Source organism: Phyllobates terribilis, unplaced genomic scaffold (genome assembly GCF_046119375.1).
Source record: "Phyllobates terribilis strain yellow unplaced genomic scaffold, ASM4611937v1 Scaffold_7__3_contigs__length_470593459, whole genome shotgun sequence".
NCBI lineage: Eukaryota > Metazoa > Chordata > Amphibia > Anura > Dendrobatidae > Phyllobates > Phyllobates terribilis.
The window spans coordinates 16,292,491-16,304,924 of NW_027362767.1; the positions used below are offsets into that span (position 1 = coordinate 16,292,491).

At 45.7% G+C, this 12,434-nt stretch overlaps 1 long non-coding RNA gene across 2 annotated transcripts; it reads right to left on the reverse strand.

Moving 5' to 3' along the window:
• Positions 1-243: 243 nt before the first annotated feature.
• LOC141152819 (uncharacterized) lies at positions 244-11,927 on the reverse strand. 2 transcript variants are annotated; one of them, XR_012247152.1, is made up of 3 exons: positions 11,163-11,927; positions 1,432-1,608; positions 244-979 (listed from the first exon to the last, which is right to left on the reverse strand). It is a non-coding gene; the product is annotated as an uncharacterized lncRNA (long non-coding RNA). The 2 variants fall into 2 exon arrangements; XR_012247151.1 differs by having other exon boundaries at positions 313-982; positions 11,163-11,925.
• Positions 11,928-12,434: the final 507 nt, after the last annotated feature.

The window sequence follows — 12,434 nt, forward strand, 5'->3', positions numbered from 1 at the left end:
CTACTGCATCAATTACTGAGCCTTTTTCAGACATGTTTCTATGTCATTAATTGCTTTTAAAATACACAGCACAGACCACAGCAATTTATGGCAAATTTAAAGTAGTATGTAAAGTTTATTAACCTTATATATAAATGTTAGTATAAATACATGGGTATATGCACAACAAGTGTAAAAAGGAATATCAACCAGTTTATATAACACAGTAATGGCTAGCCTGGACACCCTGGCTGTTTTAAACTACAACTCCCAGCATGCCATAGGAATGTGCAGCAGTTGAGGCATGCTGGGAGTTGTAGTGTTACCACCGCTGGAGTGCCAAGGCTAGCCAACACAATTCAGATGAAATGTATGAGCTCAGGTTGTCCCTTGTCCAGCCAGCCCAGATCTTCTCCTTCTCCATAGTCTTTTCACACCACAAGCAATAAGAAGTTCAGTTCCTGGAGGAATGTCTTCCTTTGCGTCAGATAATATTATGGGAATTGTCTCGCCCTTCATATGTTTCAGAACCGGCTTTAGATTGTCTCTTTTGCGTGAGTGATTTATCAGGCGTCCAAATGTTGAAGGCCTTTGTAAATGGCAGTCGCAGGGCGCCTGGGTGGCATTTATGCACATTATGTCCTTTCTCACGAAAGAAGAAGATATAACACTTTTCATCTGTAATTTTTCTTTGTATTTCCTCCTTCTTTTCCTCCCATTGAGATACCATGGTAATGGCAAACAATGTCACCTTTTTTAAAGCCCTGGGTGGTCTTTATGGATTGTCCACCCTTTTTGTGATCCTGCACTGTAACGAGTCCTTTCCACTCCTGGGAGTCCACCAAGCTTTCTATTTCTAACCATTTCTCCTGATTTTTCCGGGATTTGTGAGGTCTCCAGGCCTTTAGAACAATCTCCGCTTTTGGTACGGTGGTCTGCCAGCCCTGTTCCTTCATGTACACCATGAGTTGCTCTTTGCCGGGAAGATTTCAGAATTTTTCTGCTAAAAATAAAGCAAAATATTGTAAAATAGTCAGTATGCATACAAAACACCACATTAAATTGTTGCCCAGGAACACCAACTTCTTGAATACATTAGCCTATTCCTTCCATTATAATTAGCAGAATTGCACACCCCAAAAAAATGTTGGAGGAAGACTGTGCCATTGGTGACTTAGGTCTTCTTATACCCAGGCCTGGTCTACCTCCCTCCCCAACAACCCTGATTGTAATAACACAGCGACTTATGGAAACCAAGTGTTCAGTAATAATAACCATAACATAGACCGAAAAGGCTGCAGTTATTGAAATGTGTTGTATTTCCTAAAAAAAGCATTAATATCCCAAAATGCTGATCACATAAAACTATGTAATCCACTGGAAATTACCAACAATGCATGCTTGAGTAATTATAGAGCTTCACAATTATAACAAAGTTTGTGCAGTTTCTACCTGATTCTGCACACATGGCTATGGTTGGAGGTTGCGGATTTATATCAGCTGGATGTCTTAAGCAGCCTCTTGAAAGCCTCTTCTTTTAACCCCTTAATTTCCTCTGTATTTGATGCATCTTCTTCATCTTGTTCTCCTTCATTGTCTTTCAAGTCATTTTCTGTCCTCTTCCTTTTTCTAGATTAAACAGACATGCGTGTCCATTAATAATTACTATAGCTTGATGATTGGACTTCAGTGTAGCCAGAATATGCTGGACTTGAAGCAGATTAGTCTTTCTAACTGTATCTTTTAGATCTTATGGTTGATATACAGTACAGACCAAAAGTTTGGACACACCTTCTCATTTAAAGATTTTTCTGTATTTTCATGACTTTGAAAATTGTACATTCACACTGAAGGCATCAAAACTATGAATTACCACATGTGGAATTATATACTTAACAAAAAAGTGTGAAACAACTGAAATATGTCTTATATTCTAGGTTCTTCACAGTAGCCACCTTTTGCTTTGATGACTGCTTTGCACACTCTTGGCATTCTCTTGATTAGCTTCAAGAGGTAGTCTTTAAATGAAGGTGTGTCCAAACTTTTGGTCTATACTGTAGGTATATACATGATCTCTTTTCATTGGAAAGATTCATCAGTGCCCACTTGTCAAATGCATCTCTCGCCTCTTTACAGGTAACTGAAGGTAGTTGAAGCCTAAAAAAGATTATTGAAGCTACTGTTAGCATAGTTTAATTAACATTAAAGGGAAGGTGCCATCACAATTTTTTTTTCAACAATTGCAAAAACGTAAAGTATTATATTTTTGATTCGTTTTTCCAATATTATCATATTTTTTAATGGAGTAAAATATGAAAAATAATTAAAAGTTTGATATGTTCCACTTTGAAACACTAGGGGGAGCAGCTACTGAAATTTGGCATGAAAACCTTGTGTAGAGCTGGCATGCTTTACGACTGCTGAAAATCTGGGCTGGATTTGCTCCATGTCTGATGTCTCCTCCTCTCCCCTCCCTTTCTGGGGGTTTACAATAGTGATGGGTAAAATGCGATTTTTTTTTTTTTTGTTTGTTTGTTTGTTTGTTTTTTTTTTTTGTTTTTTTTTTGTTAGCCGGCTCTTTTGGCTCCGAAAACGGCTCTTCATTTCCTATTACCTTTTGGCTTTAAATTTGAAGCCAAATTCTGGTATGTTTTAACCCATGATTGTATACCTTTTAGTAAAAATCTAAACATGTGCCAATTTGACATAAAACAGAATAGTTTCCAGAATAACCAGATTTTATATTTGCTGTAAAAACTTTAACAAACACAAAATGAACATGCAAAATAGCAACAAGATACTAATTATCAGTGCCACATTGTAAAGCTACCTTCACACTTGGCAAGTTCGCTGTGGGCTGTCTGCTGCAAACAGTCTGCAGCAAAACTGCAGTGTCAAATGTCGCATCTGCATCCAGGCGGATTTAGATAAGGAATTTGCTGCGGAATTCACCCGTCCATTGACTGCAATGAATTTCGCATCTCGGATATTCGGCACATACTGACATGCTGCTGCTGCTGAAGCCAATTTCACACCTCATGTCAGATTCTGAAGTTTTCCACGAAGTGAGAATGTGTTTTGGATAAAAACCATTGCCACTGTTGGCTTCTGTAAATGCCATGGCATGTCCACGCTCATGATCTGCATGGAAACTCCGCTGCAAATCCACAAAGTGTGAAGGCCGCCTAAACTTGTCTTCAGGGCCCATTGGATAGATAAACTAAGTGCCATAGCTTGGATGGACTGATTCAGTTTATTTCCTCTGTTATTATCTGTTTTGGAAAAGACTGTTTTTTTGGTGTCCCATCAAGGACCAACGTCTTTTGCCATCACTAATATAATGTCATTAAAGGGGTTGGATCACATGGGCATTAGTTCCATTAATTGAAGAGAACTTTTTAAAATAGGTATATTCTCCATATACTTATTTTAAAAATTCTGCTTCAATCCTGCTGGTATTCCATAAAAACCTATGGAACTGTTTACATGGGTTTCCATGGAAGTTGTCCTGTGCCGGAGCCCTATTCAGCAAAAGACACACAGGATGCGACCATGTTGTCGGGCAGCGCTTGCTGACTGACCGCATGGACCATGCAGCACCCGTTGTGGGCCGGGCGGTGACAGCACGGAGCTGTGCGATCGGTCCCCGGAGGCCAATCACGGAGTTCTGTGCGCATGTCATGTCATCTCCGGCCCCGCCCCCTGAGGCAGGGGCATAAGAGAGAATGCAGCGCTGGAGCCGGGAAAGGTAAGAATTGAGCCTACCCCTTTAAACCTGATCATTTCCAAAATAACATTTTGTGTATTCTGTTTAGTATGAAAACATTAACAAATATAAAATGTGCAAAAATATAACAAATACTCAAAACAGCAGCAGAAACCCATTTTTAAAAGTGCAACATGTTAAGATTGTCATTAGGGCAGATTGGCAATAAGAAAGACCAAGTGCTGGAGCTTGGATGGGCTGATCCGATTTCTTCTCTCTGTTATTATTTGCCCTGCTTTGGAGAAAATCCTCTCTGAAGGGACTGATGTCGCTACGATGCACAGTCTTCTGGTCATCACCTTGACAAGCCGTGGGGATATTGAAGCCTTGCTCTCCCACCACGTCAATGGGTCTGCTGCTCTTTGGATCAAGGGTTCCTCAAGATATGATCTTACTTCTAGCATTGCAACTGCTGAGTGGTTTCTTCTTGCAGCATCTCCTGTTGCCCTTTCGTCAAAGACCCTCCAAACAGCAGACATTTGTGGTTGTTGTACTTGTGGAGCCCCTGCTCCCACTTCATCTTCATCTGATGGAGGTGGCTGGCTGGTGAGGCTGCATCTCGCTGCTGCTGCTGTTCTTTGCAGTGCCTCATCAACAGCTCTATTATCACTAAAGGCCAGCTTTTTGAACCTCGGGTCAAGTAGTGTAGTTTCTGACAGTATAGTGTTATATTCCATCCTTTGGAACTTTCTTTCCATAGAGGCACACAGGGCAGCTACCAACTTTTACTTTCTCTGTATTTATTGCTCCATCTCTCTGGTTGGCTGTCACTCTCTGCAAACCCCGGCACAGCAGCAGCATTTTAGAGGCTGTAACATAGCTGCAAATGGATAAAACAGTTACTCAGAAATTTGTAATGTGAACTTTATTTCTTATGTAGTATTACTGCCATTGACCTCTACCATACAGTTATATGATGATGATTTGCAGTATTGCATTGACAAAACAGGTTATGAAACTTGGGGTCATTCAGTCTGGAAAAAAGATGGCTTGGGGCGATCTAATCTACAGATATATAAATAGACAGTACAGAGATTTTCCTACTGATCTTTTGCCTTCTACTCCTGTACTAGTGGCATTGGCATCCTATACTTCTTCTAGAGAAAAAATGTTTCACCATCATCAGGGGATTCTTTGCTGTAAGAGCAGTGAGATTATAGATCACTCTGCCACACAATGTGCTAACTAATTCATTATCACCCGCCTAGACTACTGCAACACCCTCCTCGGCGGTCTCCCTTCCAACGCTCTAATCACCCCTTCAATCTATCCTCAACTCTGCTGCCCGGCTAATCCATGAGCAGAGAAATCGTTTGTGCAATAATTTCTCCCATCGTTTGCTTTTAAACTGTTTCCATGCACAGACATCGTTTATAGTAAATCTGTACTATCCTATGAGCCGAAACAATATGGCTTCATAGGATAGCTTGGGCCTGGGGTGCAACAAGATATTTACCTTCCAGCACCTGCTATCTGGGTCCTGTCTGGTATCAGGGTCCACATGCTGGCTCTTGTCGGGTTGCCATGGCAGAGGAGAAGCCGCTGAGCCCTGCTCCTCCGACAGCTGGACCCAGATACCAGGGGAGTGCTGGGAGGGAGCGCTGCAGGTCATTACTTCTGGCTCATGAGTAATGAGCCAGCAGGAACCACTTGCCTTTACACAGAGCAATGTCCCACTGAACGATTAGGAGTCGTTCAGTCGGCCATCGTTTTATGCATTTATACAGAACAATTTATCTTTCAGTCTGGCACATTTTTGCCTGACTGAAAGTTAAACTGTGATGTGTAAAAGGGTCCCAAGATTAAATGATGGACGGGTGTCTTTTTTTTTTCAACAATACAAATAATATAACAGTAGTTGTTACTCTACCTTTCTGAACCGATCTCCACAGTGACCTGGTCAAAGGGCTCCAGAATAGTGCATGCCTCTCTCATGACTTCCCATTCTTCTCGGCTCAGATTTTCAACAGGTGGGTTGATAATGGCCAGGGTAGATATGATTGCATCCTTGGACTCCAGAAGCCGTTTAAGCATACGAAATGTGGAATTCCATCTAGTGACACACTCTTGTTTGGGCCTCAGTTCAGGCATACTCATTTGCTGTTGAGTAGACTTTAGCTTCATTGTGGCTGTTGTACTCCTATGGAAAAATTCCACAATTGATTTTACTTTGTCCACAGTGGGTTTTATCTCCTTCAGAGCATCTCTTACCATTAGGTTAATTGTGTGTGCAAGGCACGGGTGATGGTTCCATTTTAGGTTTTTAATGGCTTTGGTTATATTAGCTGCATTATCAGTAACACAGCAAATTACTTTGCTTTCAACTCCCCATTCTTTTGCCACCCTTAGAAGTTCATCTGCCAAGTTCTCTGAAGTGTGCTTGTCAGTAAACTCAAAACAGTCCAGAAGACAAGAGACCATTTTATAATGGTCAATGAAATGACATGTTACTGACATGAAGGACGTGGTGGCTCTGGATGTCCAGCAGTCAGTTGTCAGGCAAACTGCTGCAGCCATTTGAACCTTTTCTTGTAATGAGGCACGTTCACTTTCATATAGCTTTGGAATAAGTGTTTCACTGAGTGTTTTCCTGCTTGGAAGAACATACGTCGGATTGAGAGCATGGGCAAAATTTTTAAATCCCTTGTCCTCCACAATTGTCATTGGTTGGAAGTCTTTTGCAACCATCTTAGCCAACTCTCTATCAACTGCACTCTTTCTTGCTGGGGTCATGACTTTATCTGGCATAAATTGGAGTATAGATCTCTGGGTTGTTGCCGGTCGTGGTCTAGCTGATGCCTCAGAGGTGGTTGCAGACACTGCAGCAGCAGTTCCAGTAGTTGCAGTGGTGCTTTCATGTTCCTCAATCTGCACTGTTGGATGTACATTTCTAATATGTGTGTGAAGGTTGGTGGTAGACCCTGCTCGGTATGACAATTTTATCTTACAAATTTTACATTCTGTTTTTGTGTTGTCGATGTAATCAAAATGCGACCAAATCCTACTTCGTTTGCGGCTGTCACTCATCTTATCCACTGGACGTGCACTCCTCTTCTCTCTGCAGGCTATCAACCTCCCTCTTTATTTATTTGTGGGTATTTTAAAAATAGTCTGTGGAAATTAATACCCAAGTTCCTCACCATCACCAATATGGTTGCAAAATTGGGAGGATTTGATGACACGCACCTCAATCTGCATGCACTACTGTTTGTTACACTCTGTATCCGTCCACGTCCATCCAGGGTAGGGCAGGCTGCCAGGAACACAGCGTGTGTGTTAATTTAAAAACAATCACAAGAGGGCAAGGCTTAGGATGCAGAGTACAGTCCAGTCAGTGCGCTGTGACTGGCTGCTCAGTGGTCACATGCTCCTTCTTCATCTACATTAAAGGGAACCTGTGAGGTACTTTTATGCTGGTCTCAAGAAGATGTGATCGCAACATTAAGAATTGACAGATACACTAATTCCAACACTATCACCATTAGGGCCCAGTTTGGTAGTTTTTCTGAACTTTCATGTAAATGGGCAGGCAGCTTCCTGCATTGGTGAGACAGTGGTCTGACATATTAATGAGGTCCTGCATGTGATTAAAAGCCACTAAGCTCACAGCACAGGCACATGCAACAGCTGCTGCACAATTGGGTTCAGCTGGGCCCACATCTTCACAAGTAATGCCAATCTATGCAGCAGAGGCTGCGTCCACACTGTAATTATGTATACGATTGTCATATCTGGCAATTAGAGAGGAGCGAACATAATATTGTTCGATTCCATTATCAAATTGAATTCAAACATTGTTTGATAGCAGTTTTGCTATATTACGCTCGCAATTGCAACAGCATGCGTTCATAATTGCGAACGTTCATAATCGCAAGCGTACGTTCGCTTTGGTTCTACTAGTCTCACAGTGGCCGAGAGCCATTTTTGTACAGGTCAGTATTGAACCGCATTGCGAATAAACAGTGCGGCCGCTAAAATAGCGAATATTAGCGATTTTAGCCGCAGTATCGCATATATTCACAATGCGGTTTAATTTAAACATTCAAATTGGACCGCACAAAGTGTTCGAAATTGCCAGCACCGCACAAAACGAGAAATGTTTGCTAAAAAAGTGCAGAAATCAAACAAGTGCAATTCAATTAGCTCAACACTACTGGCAATTGTATGCAAAATCGGATGTGATTTGAGAGTGCTGTACTGCCTTGTATAGTACTAGTTTTGTGCATGAAGTTGGTCCCTCAGATTGGCACTGCTATCATGTAACAGGGGCTGCTGGGAGGTTATTCACATACCAGAAACAACATAACCATTCCAAGTTGCACTAGCTAATGGTGCATTTTCACAGTCGATGCAGCACCCGAGCCTGCGATCCAGTGATGCTCAATCCAGCGATGGTATGTCTGCAGAGGAGATCCTTATCTGCCCTGCCCATATGCATCGCTGGATCATTTGTTCTCTTCCATTCAAGTGAATGAGAGAGAACAAGGGACGCACATTTACATCCGCTGTTTCTCCCTCGCTCAGCGAGGATTTACAAGCTAGCGGTAAATAACTATAATCAGGCTAAATCCAGATGTCAGTGTTCCTTTAATAAAGTGCCTGCCTGCTGCTTGTCACAGATTGGAGGGGGGCGGGGCTGTGAGTCAGTGCTATGTGCAGCAGCAGGAGGAGCAGGCATTCTCAGGATCAGAGTGACTACTGCCGGGAGGGATGGGCCGGGAGGGGCGGGGCCAGAGGGGAGGGAGGGGCTGGGGCCAGAGGGGAGGGAGGGGCGGGGCTGTGAGTCAGTGCTATGTGCGGCAGCAGGAGGAGCAGCCATTCTCAGTCTCCTGGATAAGATCAGAGTGACTACTGCCGGGAGGGAGGGGCGGGGCCAGAGGGGAGGGGCGGGGCCAGAGGGGAGGGAGGGGCCGGGGCCAGAGGGGACTGACTGTGGAACGTGAACTGGCAAAGAGCCGTTTAAATTTCAATTGGCTCCCTGCCAGGAGCCGACTCATATGATTCACTATTAAGAGCCGGCTCGTTCAGGAGCTACCCATCACTAGTTTACAAATGGAAAAGAGACAATGAAGTTTAGGAATGTGTGAGGGGAGCTGCTCTGCTACCTACGAAAACCCCGAGACAGATTTCTATGTTATACTACTTGCCAGACTCTCAGGTATTGCACCTTTATTATCCTAGAAGGTGACCCATAACATTTATAAAGTTTGAAAATGACCCTAGGTTTTGATGTGCACTTCCTAAAATACTGCAAATATTAATAATATATGTAATTGTTATTAAATTATTATATATATTTTTCTTATGTCATAACCAATGAGAAAAGGGGTGAGGTCATTCAGTGACACTTGGTTTTGGTGTACAAATACCATGTGAGAATGGTGGTATTTTAGTCCCAGTTCTGGGATTTCACCTGAGAGCCATGGAATCCTGCCGCTTATTTGGTGCAATTTGGTGGAGGCCGGCATGCGCACCCAAAGATAGGTGTTGAAAGCCCGGGGGTAGAGGAGGAAGGGGATCGCTCACCTTAAGTCGGCGCAGGCTCCAATGCCTGGGCCGAGCGAGCGGCGCCACTTCCCCACCTGGGAGTGCTGCGCCAAATCGATCGGAGGAAGAGCAGGCTTGCGTGTAGGGACTTAACCGCACACACATGTAGGGAGGCTGCAAACCCGTCGTCGGTAGAAATGTGCCCACGAGTCCTGGAAGCGTGACTCGGCTACAGGCGCCCTTGCAGAGGGGGTACTTAATGTGGAAGAGCACTGACCCTGCTCCAAGGGGTCGAAGTCACAAAAGCATCCGAACTCATGGAGCTTCTCCTCGGCCTAAAACTCCAGATTTTATCCTTGACGATGCCCCCTTGTAGAGAACCAGGGCCCGCGGGGGGGTCTGGCCAGGCTCAAGTAAACCCAGGAACACCTCTTTGACTCGGGACGGGCGACCGGCAAAAGTCCCTCCGCGCAGCTGCGGAAGCCTGGGCTCAGCAGAGGTGTGGACCAGCTTAACAGTGACTCAAAGCCAAAACCCGTACCAGAGGCTACGTGTTAGGAGGGTGGTTGCAGACAACTTTATTAAAATGGAACGCAACCTATCCCGGGGTCCGCAATGCAGCCTGGAAGGCTGCTGCCGAACACTTTCTGGGTGGAAAGGAAGCGGCAACTTAAATACTAAACCCTTCCATGTTTCTCCACACAGGAACAGGTATAGCGGTATGCTCTATCTCTGTTAACTGCACGGGAGATGAGCGTCTGGAGGCGCACCTAACTGATTACACTGAATGCACACGGAGCGGGTATAACGGTTCACACAATCTCCAAGAACCACAGAGAGACGTGTGACCGGGGGAAAAGCAGTAGCCCTGTCTTTGATACAGGCGCTTCACTGTAGGGATTGGCGCTAAGATGCGTGTGACTCACTCCGACGGGTAAGTGCCCTCTGCCGGCGTGCTACTGGACAGAGGAGTGTTTCTCCACGTGGTCCTGCTGGCTGCTCGGGGGGGGGGGAAAGGCGACCCCCCACTGAAGAGCCAGTCTGCAAGGTGAAGCTACCTGCCTACTTCCACTAGCCTGCCTCTATGGAGCTAACCTGCCTAGCAGAAACTACACGTGGAGCACAGACGTCCACACACCAGCATCATGCGCCATGTTTGTGGGCGGGCCTTTTAAAGACTAAGCCCTGCCCACCGATGTGCCATTGGTGACATTACACGTGGACCAATCAGGGGGTGCCAGATCACCGGGTCAGGAGGGTGCAAACCCACCAATCATGATCTGCCAGGTCACGGACATGCTCAGTGCGGCCAATCCTGGACTTAAGATTCCACAAGCCCTGTCTCCCTCTGCAACCCAGGCTTAACATTGCTAGGCACAACTACCTGGGAGATAAACAGTGCTCACAGACCAGCTAGGTGTTGAGGCTGATGGCGATGCTGAGCAGCATCAGCCCCAGCTGGACCACAGAAGGTCCTGAACTCATTTCAAATCCAGCACCAGACCAACACCTAACACTACAGATGTGAAAACCAGCTTAAATTAGTCTAAATATGTCGGGGTTGAGAGGTACCTCTGACTTGCCCAGGGTAATATGGGGGGAACTCGGTACCTGGGCCTTTACCTTCTTTATAGGATATCACAGCAGTCGGCTTCTGGGCCCGTACTCTGGGGTCACTCTTTAAAAGGGGCTTGTCACTTGATGGGACAAATAATGGTTTTGTCTCGTGGCGCCACCTGTGGTTTCTGGTAATGGGTACCAGCGCTACTCCAGACCTCCGGGGGTGATGGAATGGTAGCTGGGATTCTTCGGCTCCCCACAGGCGGAGCTGGCCCCCATGGCAGGGTTGATGGAAGGGATGCAGGTGAGAGGTGGCCAGGTTGGGTCAGGGGGAATGACAGACACGCACACAGGAGATTTACTAAAGTACCTTTACTGGTGTGGATAACAGGTACGGTCCAGGGTACTTGGTAGGAAGGGTGCACTTCTGGACTCTCCCCAGTGAGCGGGTATAAGGCCTCCTGGTCCGTTTCTTCCTCTCTCTAAGCTCCTGGCCAGCCTGGAACTAGGCCTGGCTTCTATGCTGTTTCACTCTCTCACCTGTCGGCTTGGTAGTAGAACTTTTTCTCTGGCAACCACTATCCCTGGACGCTGGGGCCTTCGTGGTTCCTAGTCCTGTAAATGGTTATAGCTTCAGGTCGATCAGGGATCTGTAATCTTCCTGGTATGCCGGTATTCCCTACTGGGTGTAGAGGACCCTGTAGGCGCAGACCCGGTGTCCGGTTTGTGTTCTGGGGTGGGCCTAAGATGCTCCTCTGCCCCCCTTAACTCCTCTCTCCTCTCCTTGCCTCCTGCCGCACTCGGGGTCCTCAGCTCAGCAGCAGACGTGCTACTCCTTCACTGATCTCATTTTCAGCACACTCTGACTGATCTGACTACCTAACTGCACCCTCCAGTATATACATCCCTAACGGGGCTCCCTCTGGTGGTATGAGGTGGAAGGGCGGAGGTGTCTGTGTGGAGTAAGGGCCTCTTGTGGAGAAGTCAGTCCATGCACTCTTTTGGGTCCTGTGGTACCTGTGAACAGCAGGGTGCCACACCTCTCTCATATATTCTGGTGGTGGTGTGCAAAACTGGGTATTTAACATGGAGTGACACCCACCCCCCTCTAAGGGGACGCATGAGTAAGTGTCCGATCGCTTGGAACTGTGAGGCGGATACGGCTCCCTGGAATTTCCTCATTCTGGTTTTTCTTTCACTTTGTCTCTTTGGCAACATCTAGTGGGCAGACTACATTACTGCAACCGGGGACAGCTCAAAACGCTTGGAACTGGTGAGCGGGTTCAAGTTACCAAACTTCTGCGGGTCCTGGAAGTCAAAATTGGGACATCTGAAAATGACTAAGTATCAAGTGCTCTTTCGGCAACTCGCTCTGGAACTGAAATCGGACGCGCTCACTGACATTTCCCCATCTCTGGAAGTCCAAAAAAAATATTCAACTTTTTTTCAATTTTCCACCCGCGGGATATATATTTCACCCACATGTTTGGAACCTTCTTGGGATGCTCTTACACACATTTCCTTCTCTATGGTGGAAGACTGGGGGGCCTCAGCCCAAAAGTTCTACAAGGCTGCCATTGAGCCCTCCTCCGACTTGCACAGGGCGGCCATTGAGCCCTCCTCCGACTTGCACAGGGCGGCC